Source organism: Phaethon aethereus, assembly GCF_964289735.1.
Source record: "Phaethon aethereus genome assembly, chromosome: Z".
Taxonomy (NCBI): Eukaryota; Metazoa; Chordata; class Aves; order Phaethontiformes; family Phaethontidae; genus Phaethon; species Phaethon aethereus.
This window is the reverse complement of record NC_138577.1, coordinates 56887181-56902453: the sequence shown is the minus strand read 5'-3', so window position 1 is coordinate 56902453 and position 15273 is coordinate 56887181.

The following is a 15273-nucleotide window of genomic DNA, read 5'->3' as shown; positions in this document are numbered from 1 at the left end:
CTGTTGTGTTTTTATTGCTTGTTGCACAGACAGTGGGATTCACAAGTGGGTTTATCCCACTGTCAGCCTATACCTGTAAAGAAAACAGACCCCTGGCTCTAGCGGAGTATTGAAAGATGTATACATTATTTCTGCACTCCTCTAGAGGGAACTCTTACTGTGTTTTACATCTCTCCATGCATTTCTCTGTAAATCCTGCAGGCTGGCCAAGACGAGAGAAGAGCTACGTCCTCTTTCGCCAGAATGAAACCTGGCAGGATCCCACTTGCTGGAAACCAGCAGTAGTTGTTTTCAGGTGGCAATGACTTCCAGTTTTGCCAGAGATCCTTCCTTAGCCTGGCCTGGCAGGACACAGTGGTAAAGTATCCCCCGGAGTCCAGGGGAGATTTAGGTCTCCAGCCCTGCTGCTGCACGTGCTACATCGGGTCTCCATGCTGGTGGTGAAGCCTGAATCCTCCTGTTTGTGTATTGGCATCAGAGAACAGAAAACGTTGTCCTGAGGGTTTAATGCAGGAGATACTGCCTGGGGAGAGGTGCAGAGAACAGCAACTGTACTGCAAACACTTCCAACCCACACCATGCCTCTACAAAGCAACCCTGTTAGCCTCTTTTCCCTCAGGATCCTCCACTAGTTCCCATAAGCCCACCACCCATAAGTGGTAGGAACTGTTATTTACTAACATCACTTTCAGGCCTGAGTAGGTTTCAAGGTCCATGGGTGGCAAATAGAGAGGACTTCTCCGTGGGAGGGAGAACTTCTGCATTCAGAGGCATGTGGAGAGCAATCTTTGTGGGTATCATGGGGTCTCTGTTTCGGGCAGAGCTGGTCACAGTGGATGAGTGCAGCTCTGTCACAGGACCTCAGGGGAATGACCGGGTAATAGGGTAGGCTCCGTCCCACTCACCTCTCCAGTCCTGTGCCTTTCCTGGGACCAGTGTCAATCTGCTAGCTTCTCTGATTGCCCTTATATGGAAAAGTAATAAATCACCACTTCTGTTCATCTTGCTTTGGTGCAGTGCCAGCCTTCCTACACTTCACAGATGTCTTTATAGGGAACAAGCCATGACAGAGTGCAGATGCAAACACAGTGGTGCAACCTTTGACTAGCTTAGTACTGGGAAAAAGAACAGCCATGAATATAGTACTTTTGTCTGAGTTAGCATCCGCATCAGGAACAAGATGGAAATTATAATAAAGAAGATGGAGAAAAGTAGATAGCTAAGTCTGTTGGCATTGCATACCTTGTCTGCATTTTCCAGAATTCTCCAGTCCAACTTGGCCCTCTGGTGTGAACTGCTTCCAAAATCTTCCAAGAAACCAAGCATGTTCCTGCCCATAACTGAAGTTATGAACAGTGTGAAGTCCCCCCACTCAGCTGGATGGGTCAGGTGATGCAGAAATCCTGTGTGAGCTGGAACCAGGAAGAAGAGCAATAACAAAATCACACTTTTTTGTTATTTTCAGGTTTTCTAGATGAGCAAATATTTGCTGTAGTCAGGACTTTCTGATTTACCAGCTATAGTCCATGAGGGAAAGGCATCCAAAAAAATAGCCACCAGACAAGAAAAATACAACAGATCAAAGAGAAATTACTCGCGTTCCTTGCTAGTTCCATGTTAGTGCTGCCAAGGGGCCTAGGTATGGAATAGATTCAATTGTAACAACAAAAGTAATCACAGGAACTAATCTGATTCCCCAAACCCTTCAACTGGATAAAGTGAGTGATCAAGCAATGGGTATGCGCTATACTAAGTGGCATTCATACCATGCTTAAAAACTCAATTCTTCCACCTCCTGATTCCCAGCTTCTGTCTCATTTGTTTCTGCTACATGGCTCCCCTGAAGAATTTGTGTATGTACCACAAGGTGCTTAGTTCTCTCTCAGCACTTTTCTGCTCTGCTCCATTGCTCTGATAGAAGTCACAACAGATACATGCCAGAAGAGTATGCTCTTCTCAAGGAGCAAGAATGGTGTATTAGGACGTGTATTAGGAACTTGCTGGTCCAGGGAAGAAGATGCTTTGACTGCTTCCATTTTTCTGCCTTAAATTGTCTGTTCATACCATTGCCTGTATGAACAAGGAGACGACATGAACTCAAACCCAGTCCCTAACTGGTGTAGACTCAGTACTTTTTCATGTGTAATTGTTTCATCTACTCTGTATGTTGTGACCCATATCCCCAGGACTTAACAACTAATTGCTTTGTTATTTTAACTGTATTTGTTCTGGGGCAGTCATTCATTTTCTCTAGCAAGAAGGCCCTTTTTGCAGATCACCATGACAATGCCATGCTGCTAGGTATGTACATTGAATGATGTGTGCCTTGAGGGGAGCAAGAGAGCTTTGAGCATGCAAGTCCTTTTGAGACAAAGCTGAAGGACTCTCATGTATGTGCGGTACAGTGCAACTCAGCCCAGACAGTCAGCCAGCTGAGACCAGACTGTGCTCACAACAACCACCTTTTCAGAGCGAAGCCCAGGAGCTACTTCACATGTGCAACACGATCAATGAGAGGGCTTGCGTCCAGGAGCGAAATAGGGGCTGAGCCAGCTGGGCAGTTGAATACACAGACCGGCCGTAGCTTGCACTCGCTTTTCCATGTCAGAGGGCAGCTGGCTCTGCTGTTTGCAAGTGCAGTTTCTCTGGAAAGCCTTGCAGGAGGCATGGTAAAGGACATGTTCTGCAGCAGTGTACACAGCAGTCATAAATGCCAGTTCTAGTTTAGTGCAATCTTCCCAGTTCTGCATGTGCTTGTACTGATGCGCTCTCCTCAAGTTCAGAGCCCGCCTCTCTTCATAGTCCTTTAATGAGGGCTGCTAATCATAAACATGGCTGGCTGTGATCCTTGCCTGCTCAGGAGAGAAACAAAGGGTGGAAAGTACCACCACTCTGCTGTGTGGGCAGCCCCATAACTCACAGGGTGAGGGAAATTCATGTTCTCAGAAGTTCTATTCCTCTGACACCACACCACATCCATCATCAGCACATCTTCCTTCTCTAGCACAAGGGAGGAAGAAACCCAAAACACAGAATAATCTGCGGAAACAAAAGGAAATAGGAAAATGCTGACTTGTGAATCCCAGATTATCATGTGGCTGCTACTGGGCTACTGTACCTAAATATTATCCCTTACTTTTCCTACACCTTCACAGGGCCTGGCCTGCTGGGACTAGAGAGGAAGAGGACATCTTTCCCATGATAGCATCTGTTACTTGGCACTGGGGAGAAGTCTATATGCACAGTTTTGGAACATAATGATTTCAGGCTTCCAGAAATAAGTTATCTTTGCCTCAGGAGCAATCTTCCCTCAGTATGGAACAAATGAGAAATGTTTTCTCATGAGCTGAGAAACCATTAAACCAAAACCCATTGCGTGTGAAGACATTCCTAAACTGTTAATTATCCTCTGTCTGTCACCTCACTGTCCTGGGATCTGAGATACTTTTAATGCTCATTTACCCAGTGAGACACTCGGGCTGTGTCTACACTGCAAAACAGAGTGGCTCTCACAGGGTGTCTAGGTACAGTGTGCTGCAGTGTGGGACAAAAACAGAGAAAACCAGCAAAGACCCATTGCAAACCCTTAGTTTAAATTCTAACTCATTCAATGTGTTAACAAATGAACATTCAAGGACTGTGTACCTTGGGCTTCAGTATAAACACTTCATTTAACACACTGTGCATCTGCATGCTCTTGGTGTACAGTTAGATACAAAAATTTTGCTTCTGTGCTAGTCTTCTCAGTTTATCCAGCGGCCTTCACTTTATAAACTTAAATCCTCACTGTCACTACTGAATATTTTGAATTTCTGTTAATGAAAAAAGTGTTAAACTTGATAAAACAGAAAATCAAAGACATTATTTGTGTATTGACCATGTGGGAAGTTTCACATTTTAGGGGTTTCTACAGACAAAGAAAAGAAAAAAGAGATGGGCCCACCTCCAGACCTTTTTTAAGTTCAGTGAGCAGAGAGAACCTTACACATTCATGATTGTTTTTAACAGACACTTCAAGGTACCCCTGAGAACGAAGACATTTAAATAAACCCTCTTTAAGTGTACTAGAATTTCTCTAATTTGGAAGATGAATAACCTGTAAATAGGACTACCAGCTAGAATATATGAGAATGCCTGGACCAGGTTACAGTTTTTCCACCTGGGAATCCTTCTCTGACAGTGGCTAACAGCAGAACAGAGCAAATGTAGCCAAGTTTTTCCGAGATGCTTTCCCAGCCTCCAGTCATCTGATGCCGAGGGATTTCCAGTACTACCTGTAGTATTGCTGTGCATGACAGCCCTAGATGGACTTCTCTTTCATGAGCATGTGTGACCACTTCTGAACCACATAATGTTTTGGCATCTAAAATTCCTGTGTCAAGTTGTCTCATCTTTAAATTACATGTTCTGTGAGTACATCCTTTATTTTGTCTTGAAATTTTGTGTGTATCATAGATACACTGCTGTGGCCATCTAGACTGGAGGTATGAGCAGGGAAGGTTCCCACAAGTCTCCTCAGTACACCAGGGTACATCCTAGGGCGCTGCTTGGGTGAAACTGCTAGGTTTGTTGGCCACATAGCATGGATTTTGGGTATTGTTAGACATCAGGCAGGATCAGAATAATAAATCCCCTTTCTTGAGAATGCCCTGAAAGGTTTTCCAGACAAGAGCACCTCACATAGCAGCAGAATGCCTGGGAATGCCAGTCTTTGCAAAGGTACACATAAAGCACTTGCAGAGCCCTTTTTCTCTCCCTTGTAAGGCTGCTGTGGCAGTCTGGGGAAAATGGGGTCCATCCTGTCCCGCAGGATGCCTGTGGCCACCTAGTCTTGAGGTCCAAGGCCTCGCTGCAGGGTAATTGGCCTGCAACAGTGGGGCAAGGAGTGAGAAGATAGGTGAAGAAGACCCATTGTCTAACAGTGAGAAAGCTAAAGCACCTGCCCCAGGGTTAAGCCTAAGTTTCATGTACAAATTACCTCAAGTCACTACAAAAATGCTCTGCTGTGCTCCTCAGCACAGCAGGGTTCAGCCTTTCAGACCCAAGGGATGCCACACTGACAGCTCCCTGAAATGACGGAGTGACCAGGGATCAGAAATGGGAAAGAAGGGTTGGTCAAATAAGGATGTTGCTTTGTTCCCTTTTCTTTCCTAGGACTAGACTTGCTTTTGAAAGCGATCTTGAACTGGTTTTTGCCATCATATCTTTTTACAGTGATCCTGATTTTTAACACACTTGGATCTGAGGTGATTGGAAAATTCTTTTCTACTCTTAATTATGTTCAAAGTGCCTGGCAGGAAAGAAACTGATGAAAGAATTTTTATGAGCACTGGGAGACTTGCTTTCAATTGCTGAACCATCCATGGTCTCTGTAGGTGAGTCATTTAATCTACGCCACTATCTCTGTTCTGCATTTCTTAAATAGACTCTAATGAGAATAAACCTCATTAATGATTGTTGGATAGGCAAGCTGTAGGAAGGTGTGGGCCCACAAGTGCCTAGATAACAAAGTGGAGGAAAAAAATAAAAAGGAAATAATATACTAGTTCAAACTTACGCTCACCAGCAGTGTCTTGGGAAAAAAAACCACACAGTCTTTCAGTTCTGTCTAAGACTGTTCTTCAGACTGCCTTGTGTCCGTAGCTAAAGCAATCCTTTTGGACACATTACTTCTAAAGCCAAGTGCTCGAAGCTGCCTAGCATCTTCCCTCGGCACCAAACCTTGTGTTCAGCCCTGCACAAGCAGCAGTCACATGCAAATAGCCATCCCGCCGCTTCAGCAGGAATTTGTCCGAAAGTAACCTTTCTCCCCTGAAGCAGTGGCATTGTTTAATTCCCTTCGCATGTTAGTCTCATGGTGGGCTGCTTTACGGTGGCTGTCAGGCAGCAGCTATCCAAGTGGAAAGCTAAGCAGGAAAAGGAGCTCAGAGGAGCCAGTATGCAAATATCTATATAATCCATGTATAAATATATACATATATATGTATATGTAGTGATTTTAGAGATGGATGGTAATGGAGGCTGCTGGTCTCTGAGACTTCTAGCCTTGCTTTCCCCTAGAAGCAAAGGCAGATTTCATTTCCATGGTGGAAGTGACTGGCATGGACTCTTTGACATATATTTGTGTATCTTCCTCTTCACTCCTCTCTGGTTTCCCCCATGTGCCTCATTCTGGGAAAGCTGCTGCAGAAAAGGAACAGCCAGCCTGAAGATGTGAGAGGGTTAGATTGTGATCACAAAGGGGAGAGAGGTCAGGAAGGCACTGGAAAGAGCTGTGCCCCTGAGCACTGATATGTAGGCTAAGGGTGGGGGACAAAATATATTTGGGAAGGCGGGTAACGTGACAAGGATGCAGTGAGTAACTTCTCACTGCCCACTCATGCCATTTGCATGCCATTTCTTCCTAGCCTGTATTGTTTTCAGATTGCTTCCTCCTCCAAAGCAAGCGGGTTCCCCTCCCTGCCTCTGGTGCTACCTGCTCCTTGCCACACCAGACAGGGAAGGGCACATCTGTAGGGACTGTGGTTTTCATTGATGGTGCTGGTGGGGTCTAGTGCATCACTACCACTGTTAAAAAGAGCAACTGGCACTTTAGCTCCTCTTACAGCTCTCAGACAGCTCTAGGTCCTTCTTTCCCCCCGCTTCTAACAGAGCCCTCTCCTCCTCTTGCCGACTTATCTCCTCACCGTGGGGCCTCTGAGGGAGACAAACAAGTCTCCCAGGAACTGATAATGTGCAAAAGCCATTTTCAACATGTGGTCAGAGGGAGACATGAAGCCTACCCACAGCTCTGTGAAAAAACCCCAGGCTCAGGGCTTCTTTTCTTCCTATGAAAAGTGAACAAGGGAAGTGTCTTTCAGGGAGCCATAGTCAAGGGCTGATCTCTCTAGGAGAAGCAAAGGCTTCCTAAACCTGTCCACCTAATTCTGCCATTTTCCAAGAGAGCACAGCAGGTCTCCCAGAACAGCTGAAGCAACCCACCAGCTGCTCCATAGAACACGAAGAGTTTGTGCACAGCTCCTGGAAGTTTTCCTTGGCCGGGGCTGGCAGGAAATTAAAAAATGTGTGTGTATGTATGGACGCACTGTATAGTACATTGTAGTACATTGAGCAGAGATGTGATGGACAAGTCTAGCAAAGGAGACAGGCAATCCATTCTTCTCATATCAGCAGGACCTCAAACATCCACAGGGAGGGTACAATGCCAGACCACTGGCCCTCCTGCAAGGCTGCCCTTGTATGCATATCCCTGGGAGCACACTTGGTAGGGCTGTAAAAGGCCATTTTCACCTCCAGCTGTATTCTGAGGTATTTTGCAGTCAAAGGAGAAAAAACCTCTGAGCCTAGAAACACTGCACGTCAATTGTAATTTGTGAACACAAAAGAGGGGAAAGGATGAGATTCCTGAGTTTACTGTTACATCATCTACACCTTTAAGGAAAATGGGTTGTTCTCATGCTGCCTGGGGGACAAGAGGAAGATCTGGGGTCAGTAACAATCCAAGACAATATGTCTGTTAAGGGATGCGGTAAGAAGTTGAGCAGCTCTGACCCAGCTGTGCTGCCACTGAGAAAGAAGGACACAGATAGCTAACTGCAACAACTTCACAGGGTTGGGAGGGTGAGCACGTGTGGTATCCCAGCACTGCACAGCAGTGACTAGCTTATCTTCAGCGTTCAGCCTTCAGAGTACTGTTACTAGGAAAGCTTTTTTCCCCCCTCTCTTTCTTTCCCCTCACTGGTTTCTAACTTTAACAAATGTGAAAGGTGCTGATAAATACTGCAAGTGAATGATACAGTATTTACTCACTCATGCTCCCTCCCGGTTTGTGAATTTATTTGTCTCAGCATTGTTAAAGAGCAAAGATCTTTCTTACATTACATTGCTCTTTCACACAGCAATGGCTGAAGCCCAAATATTGACCAGTGTCGTCTCCTCTGCATCAATCCTTGCTGCTTCCAGCTGCTCAGGGTGTTACACTGGGCCTTTCTTTCTGGAAAAGTTATTCTTGGGTTTGTACTCTGTTGTTAATTCGGCAGAGGTAGAAGGAACACAGCCGTGTTTCTTGTCAGCCTACTTGTACTAAAGAGCTGTGTGCCTGGCTACTCTTCTTTATAGCACTTCACATGTCTGTGCACGGTGACAGCAGCCGTATTGACAGGTTTTCTCTTACAAGAGAAGATGGCGCAGAATCAACGTTACCAAATCAATGAAGGTGCTTTGGTAAAGGCAACAGAAATATTGTTGACAGAAGCTGCCTCTGATATGTTCTCCTGCATCAATCCTTAACAAAAAGATGTGGTTTACTCTTGGTTCTGGATCCAGACTATTATTCTCTAAGCTTTGCATCCACTGTTTTCTGGCATAGCTACTGTCACATTGCAGATGGCCTTCCTTAAGGTAGAGAGCTGTGCAATACTTTCCTCAAAGTAGCTGCACTTGAAATCCCCATCTTCAGTGCTGTAACAGTGATTTAGGTGTTCCCACAGGTCAAGATGTTTCACTTGCTCATCACATAACATTTATCAAGAGATAGGAGTAAGTGGTCTTACTGTCTCTGCTTTAATGTGATGGTCCTTCACTACGTGGGTGTATTGATTCTTTCAAAGCTAAAATGTCTCAATGTAGAAAGGACTTGTATCATAGGAAAAAAGTTCAGGAAACCGATTACTGCAGTTTTATTAGGCTTAAATGCACCACCAACCAAGCTTGACTTGTAGTGAGCGGACAATTAATCCTCTTCTCCTGCAATCAATCTGTTTTTTATATAGTTATGGGGATTCATCCAATCCCTTTTCCAAACCTTCAAGCATCTCCCACAAACAGCTGAGTTTATTTCTACTCACCATCAGTTTACATAACGTAAGAAAGTCTAGTCTGGCACAGTGGTAGGAGAGACCTGAACTTCATGCAATGTTTACTCTGTGAACAGCCTTTCCTTCAGTCCATTATAGAGTGTGCTACTTAATTCAATGATGAAAGTGTTTCTCTTCAAGGATTTAATATTCTTTGTCTCATCTCTAGAAACATTAAATATAGGACTCAAACTCAAGTATGTAAAATATACATTTGGGGTTTTTTTATACTAACACTAGGCAAGCATATAAAAGTTAACCCTCCCAGAAACACACATATAAGACCTTGTAGGGAGAAATGTGTTCCTGCTTAACAGCACTGCATGTACAACAGCAATGAACACTACAGAAAACAGGACACAGAGTGAAGAGAATATGCTCTACAGGTTATGGACACAGAGTCCTCAAGATGCCATTAAGGTGCACAGAGGAAAGTCCAATACTGCTATTTCTTTAAATGAACACACAGTGCAATAAAGAGAAGATGGTTTCACAGGTAGGTCCTCTTATTCTGATATGTTAAGTGATCAGCTCATGGAGGACTTGGAAACACCTATCTTGTTATCTTTCTGTCCCCATCTGTGGTGGCTTTTAGACCAAAAGCTGAGGGTAAAGAGAACCTAATATGAAAGGCAAAAAAATATTGCAAAGTTCTTAGAGAAACAGCTGAGGCAGGCTTGTCTCCTAGCTGGCTGGAGGAGACATAGTCTTGCAAAGAGTAACACACAAGTTCACCAGGCTCCTATGAGGCCATGGGACAAGAAGTACGGGGGCGTTGGTAGGGGGAAGGATGGTGAATTCTGCAAACTTGGTCAAAAGAGAAATGAAAGGAGAAATGGAAAACAGAATTCAGCAGCAAGCTGGTATAAGTTTGGGGAGAAGGTCATAGAGGCTTAGTCATATCTACACAAAGATGTCCAAGCATCTGGTCCAAGATTGGTAAGGAAATACAAGTTTTCCTCTCTGGTTATTTAAAAGCTACTTTTCAGAGCTCTTTGCCAACTTGGTTACACTTTGTCTGGAAGAAAATGATCTCATGTAACCACAGTTATTGATACCCTTAATATGCCCAAGGAAGTCTGGAATGCAATGGGACCACTGCCTTGACAGCTAGCAAGGTGCCATCATGGGGATCCTGTCAGAGAGCGGCTGGAAACAAATGAAGTGATGGTCAGTGACCAGTCACTCAGAAGAGGTACCACTGAGTAACTGAAATGTCTCAGACAGGGCTGCTTGAGCACTGACAAAAGCCCCAAATAAACCTTGTATAGAAGGTTTGCCCTCTTGCCCTAATCTGATGCTTCCCATGCATATTCAAAATCATGCTTTCAAATGCACAGGGGCAAAAATAACACCCAATTCTGAATGCAAGTGAGTGTTTAAGCCTTCCATTAAAAAACATCCAGCCACAAAAACGCCATTGTTTTTATGCTCCAAATGTAAATCTACTGCATTAAGTAAGGGAGTAAAATTATTGTCAAAAGAATGTTCCCCAGCATTTCCCTGATTTCTCCCCAGGGTCTTTAAATACACTGATGTTAAAAGAAAAACAAAGCTACAGCAAGACACATGAACAGAGCTCTATAAATAAAAAAGAGAAAAAAATGCAAAAAAACAAAAACAAGCATCTTCCATTTCTTGAATCAGCCATTGTGTAGGCATTTGCTTACTCTGCCACTGCTCTGTGCTCAGGACATTAAGAGAAGACTGATATTGGAAGTAGTCTTTCTGTTGCACTGAGCTCGGTCTGTGTCTCCTGTCTAAGGCCTGGGAAATAAAATCAGAGAGATTAAGATCTGCTTTTTACCCTTGTACTGAAAAACCTTGCAAGCAAAGGGCAAAATTTTGCCAAGATAAACAAGAAAATTTGGCTTAATTTTGTGTCTGGGTTATAAATACATTAAGAAGGGGGGGGGGGGGGTGGGTGGTAAATTAGTCATATGTAAATAATAGCTCAATTACATTCAAGAATATGTGGGTGGGTGTTCTGGGTGGAATAATTTGCTAAGGCAGAGCTCTTCTTCCTTACTTTTCCTCTTCCTCTTAATTTATTCTTCTTGCTGAATATGTGTTTCTTCTTTTATTAACCTTTATTTATATCTTGCTCTTCATTCTGTAATCTGGGTGATCTTTCTATAATGGGTCTTTATACACTTTTCTTTAGGATTGGTTTATTATGGACTAAACATTTTAAATAGATATCAACACAGTGTAAAGCACTTAAGTGTATACCTAACCTCAGGTGCACACTTCCATTTTCTTGATATCAAGAGAATGTGTATCTAAAATCAAGGGAATGCTTAACAGCTTTACTGTGCTAGTCTTGGTACGGCTGATTTCACTACATTACAGTATAGTACTGTACAACAACTAAAGGCCCCCCTCTTCCCTATTGCCTCTTCTTAGAGGATTCTGCTCTTTCTTTTTGCTTTTATTTTGCTTTTGCTTTGATTTCTCTCAGAATTTATGCTGACATGCAACATAATGCTCCAAAATTTAGGCTTCTGTCAAGCCTCCTGGCTGTTGAACTTCCCTGCTACAGATCAAGAAACAACCTGTTCTAGCTATGCTATTTCCCTTTTTGTAGCTTGGCAGCAGTGAGGAATTTAAGAATCAGTGTAACCATGCCTGGCTTCAAAACAAGACCCAGCAAGGGTCTGGAAGGGGCACACCACCTGAGACATGGGGGTAGCATGGCACACAGAGCAGTGAGCTGGTACATGAGAGCATTCCTGACATGGCTCCTGTTGCCCATGGGAGTGTCTGGCCTGCCAGCAAGAAGGCCAATGCAAACAGTGCGGTTTGCTTTGGATTGTCTTAATCTCATACCCTCCTACAGGAGCCCCTAGATGTTAAATAAGGTATTATGTACCATGTCTTTCTCTCTCTTTTTTTTTCCCTTTTTAATTTTAACTGAGTGCTATTTACATCACTGCAATTACACTGTTTGTTCTGGCATCCTGCAGATAAGCAAGTCTGTACGGGCCAAGAGATGCTGGGAATAGTTTTGAGAAGTCATCCAGAGCTGGTATTTAACCTAGTGCCTGAGCAGATCATGACCTGCCATTGTATGCACTCAGCTTGGTAATGATGTGTAAGAGGAGCAAAGCTAAAAAAGCTGGAGCTGTACTTTCATTTTAAAACTGGGGTATCATGCCAGGTATTAGGAAAGCACTCAAGAGCCCACACTGTCAACAGAAAGACTTTTCCCACCCTCAGTGGGGTTTGGATTAGGCGTCACATTGAGGGCAGAGATGGTCTTTTCAACAGGAACACAAGCCTGGTAGCCCTCTCTTCGCATACAGATTCAGCCATGGGAGAGTTTTTTAACCCCAAGGGTTAAGGGAACCTTGTGCAGTAGCAACCTTCCAGGCTGCAGGAGAAAACCCCAAAACCTCTTGAATGCAGCATGCCACAGGAAGGAAGCAAGGGCCTCACCAAAGTCTGAGGACATGGCAAGGAAACCTTCTGAAGTCTTTCTTCTAATGCTTCTTTTGTAAAAGTGTGGATGTTCTTAGCATCTTTTCAACCTGTTCTAGCATAGGAATCTGTTCCTACTGTTCTTAATTTCTGTGGATCGCCTGTGCATACAAAGAAGTGAAGCTGGCACTGGCTGTTGTCTCTGGAAATGTCCTTGTTTCACTATTTAGAAGATTCCAGGTTTGCAGCTAATTGTGGTAAAAAAACCTTTAGTAGGTGGAGCAATGCGAGACGTGTCCTCACTTCCTGGCGCTTTTGAGGACAGACACATGGCCAGCCAGGCTGTCTCACTGCTCACCAAGCGGTTCGACATGGTGGGGTGATGAACAGTAACAGAGACTCTCCAGAGTCATTGGCAAGAAGCGAGACTAATGATATCAAGTTACTTCCCACAGGAAGGGCCTACAATGAAGAACATGGTGTTCATCTGACATGAATGGTTGGGAGATTACATCATTGGACATACACTGCACCCACACACTAACACCTGCTACACCCAAAGTGGTCCCTGTTTAGCATCTGCTTTTCTGATGTGGATGCATTGTTCTGGCTGAGCTAACTTGAAATGATTTAGGGAAGCATCCTGAGCATTGCTGAGCAGAGATAGCACCACACACGGATATAAAGGCATTGTTGAGACAAAGTCTACATGGGATGTTCTGCCAAATGGTTCCCTTCCCTTCCGCTTCTCATTTCCTTGTTCTCCTTCAGTGACTGAAGAATGCTAATCCCTTTATTTGTTTGTGTAAACTGGTGACTTTCCAGATCTGCTACAAAAGACATTTGACTAGAAGACTCTTCTGGAAAGAGGCAGCAAGAGAAGCTGGAAATTTCTTTCCTGAATGATGACCTGGTAGCAATTGGATTGGTCCCCTTGGCCCTGAGGATTTTAATATTGCTATGTTTGGATTGACAGAGTCAGAATATGGACAGCCCTGCATCGAAAGCTGTCAACAAAAAGGACAGCTATTTTAATTCTTCCCTTTTACTGAAAATTTGTTTTCAATATCTGGTTTTGACCAGCTTTAGAAGCAACGCATTTGCAACGTCTTGCTTATACAAAGCAGCAAGCTTCTGATACTTTGTTCATAACACACAGAAAAAGAGAGACACACAACTATATCTGAAGGGAGGAAAGCATTTTCCATAGCTTAGTCATCACAGTTTGTGAAGGAAAAAAAAAAGCATTGGTATACAAAGATGTGGGATTTACACAGGCCTTCATGATTTCAAGGCTCATGGAAATCAACCACCCACTTTACAGACCTGCAAAAAGGAATAGTTTTCTCACTGCTGAATCAACTGAGTGTCTTCTCTGTTTTTATAGAGGAACCAATCTTGGACTTCAGATGATAAGCTATTATTCTTGTCTCCTTCAATCTAATGTTTAAAGCATGTGCCCCCTGATGTGACACCACCAGGTGCTGCGTTTCAGGCACCTATGAATAATATGATGCCTCCACAGGGGAGTCAAATCAGCTAACTACCAAACTGCTAATTGAGTATAGAGACACCTACAGACAGCACATTCATTGCTGGTTCCAAAAATTTCTCAGAATGAAATATGTATGAATAAAATCTAGGCACTAGGTACTTGAGTCAGGGACTCAAGTTGCAGATGAAGTTGCTAAGCCACTATCCATCATATTTGAAATGTCATGGCAGTCCGGTGAAGTTCCCACTGGGAAACATAACCCCCATTTTAAAAAAGGGAAAAAAGGAAGACCTGGGGAGTTACAGGCCAGTCAGTCTGACCTCTGTGCCTAGCAAGATCATGGAGCAGATGCTCCTGGAAACTATGTTAAGACACATGGAAAATAGGAGGTGATTGGTGACAGCCAACATGGCTTTACTAAGGCCAAATCATGGTGGCCTTCTACTATGGGATTAGAGCATTGGTGGATAAGGGAAGAGCAATTGACATCACCTATCTGGACTTGTGCAAAGCATTTGGCACTGTCCTACATAACATCCTTGTCTCTAAAATGGAGAGGCATGGATTTGATGGGTGCACCGCTTAATGGATAAGGAATTGGCTGGGTGGTTGCACTCAGCGAGTTGCGGTCAATGGCTCAATGTCTGGGTGGAGACCAGTGATGACTGGGGTCCTGCAAGAGCCTGTATTAGGACCACCATTATTTAATATCTCTGTCAGGGATGTGGACGGGGGGATTGAGTGCACCCTCAGCAAGTGAGTGACACCAAGTGAGTGGTGTGGTTGACACAGTGGAGGGAAGGGATGCCATCCAGAGGGACCCTGACAGGCAAGTGAGGCGGGCCTGTGAGAACCTCATGAAGTTCAACAAGTCCAAGTGCAAGGTCCTGCACATGGGTTCGGACCACAAATACAGTCTGGGTGAAGAATGGATTGAGAGGACGCCTGAGGAGAAGGACTTGGGGGTGTTGGTTGATGAGAAGCTCAACATGTCCCGGCAATGTGTGCTCACAGCCCTGAAGGCCAACAGTATCTTGAGCTGTATCAAAAGAAGCATGGCCAGCAGGCCGAGGGAGGTGATTCTCTACTCTGCTCTCATGAGAACCCACCTGGAGTACGCCATCCAGCTCTGGAGCCCTCAGCACAAGAAAGACATGGACCTGTTGGAGGGCCACAGAAATGATCAGGGGAATGGAACACCTCTCCTATGAGGACACGCTGAGAAAGTTGGAGTGGTTCAGCCTGGAGGAAGGCAGGCTCTGGGGACACCATATAGCAGCCTTCCAGTACCTAAAGGGGGCCTACAAGAAAGCTGGAGAGGGACTTTTTACAAGGGCATGTAGTAATAGGACAAGGGGTAACAGCTTTAAATTGAAAGAAGGTAAATTTAAATTAGTTATAAGGCAGACATTCTTCACTCTCAGGGTAGTAAGGCACTGTAACAGGTTGCCCAGAGAAGATGTGGATGCCCCTGCCCTGCAAGTGTTCAAGACCAGGTTCAAT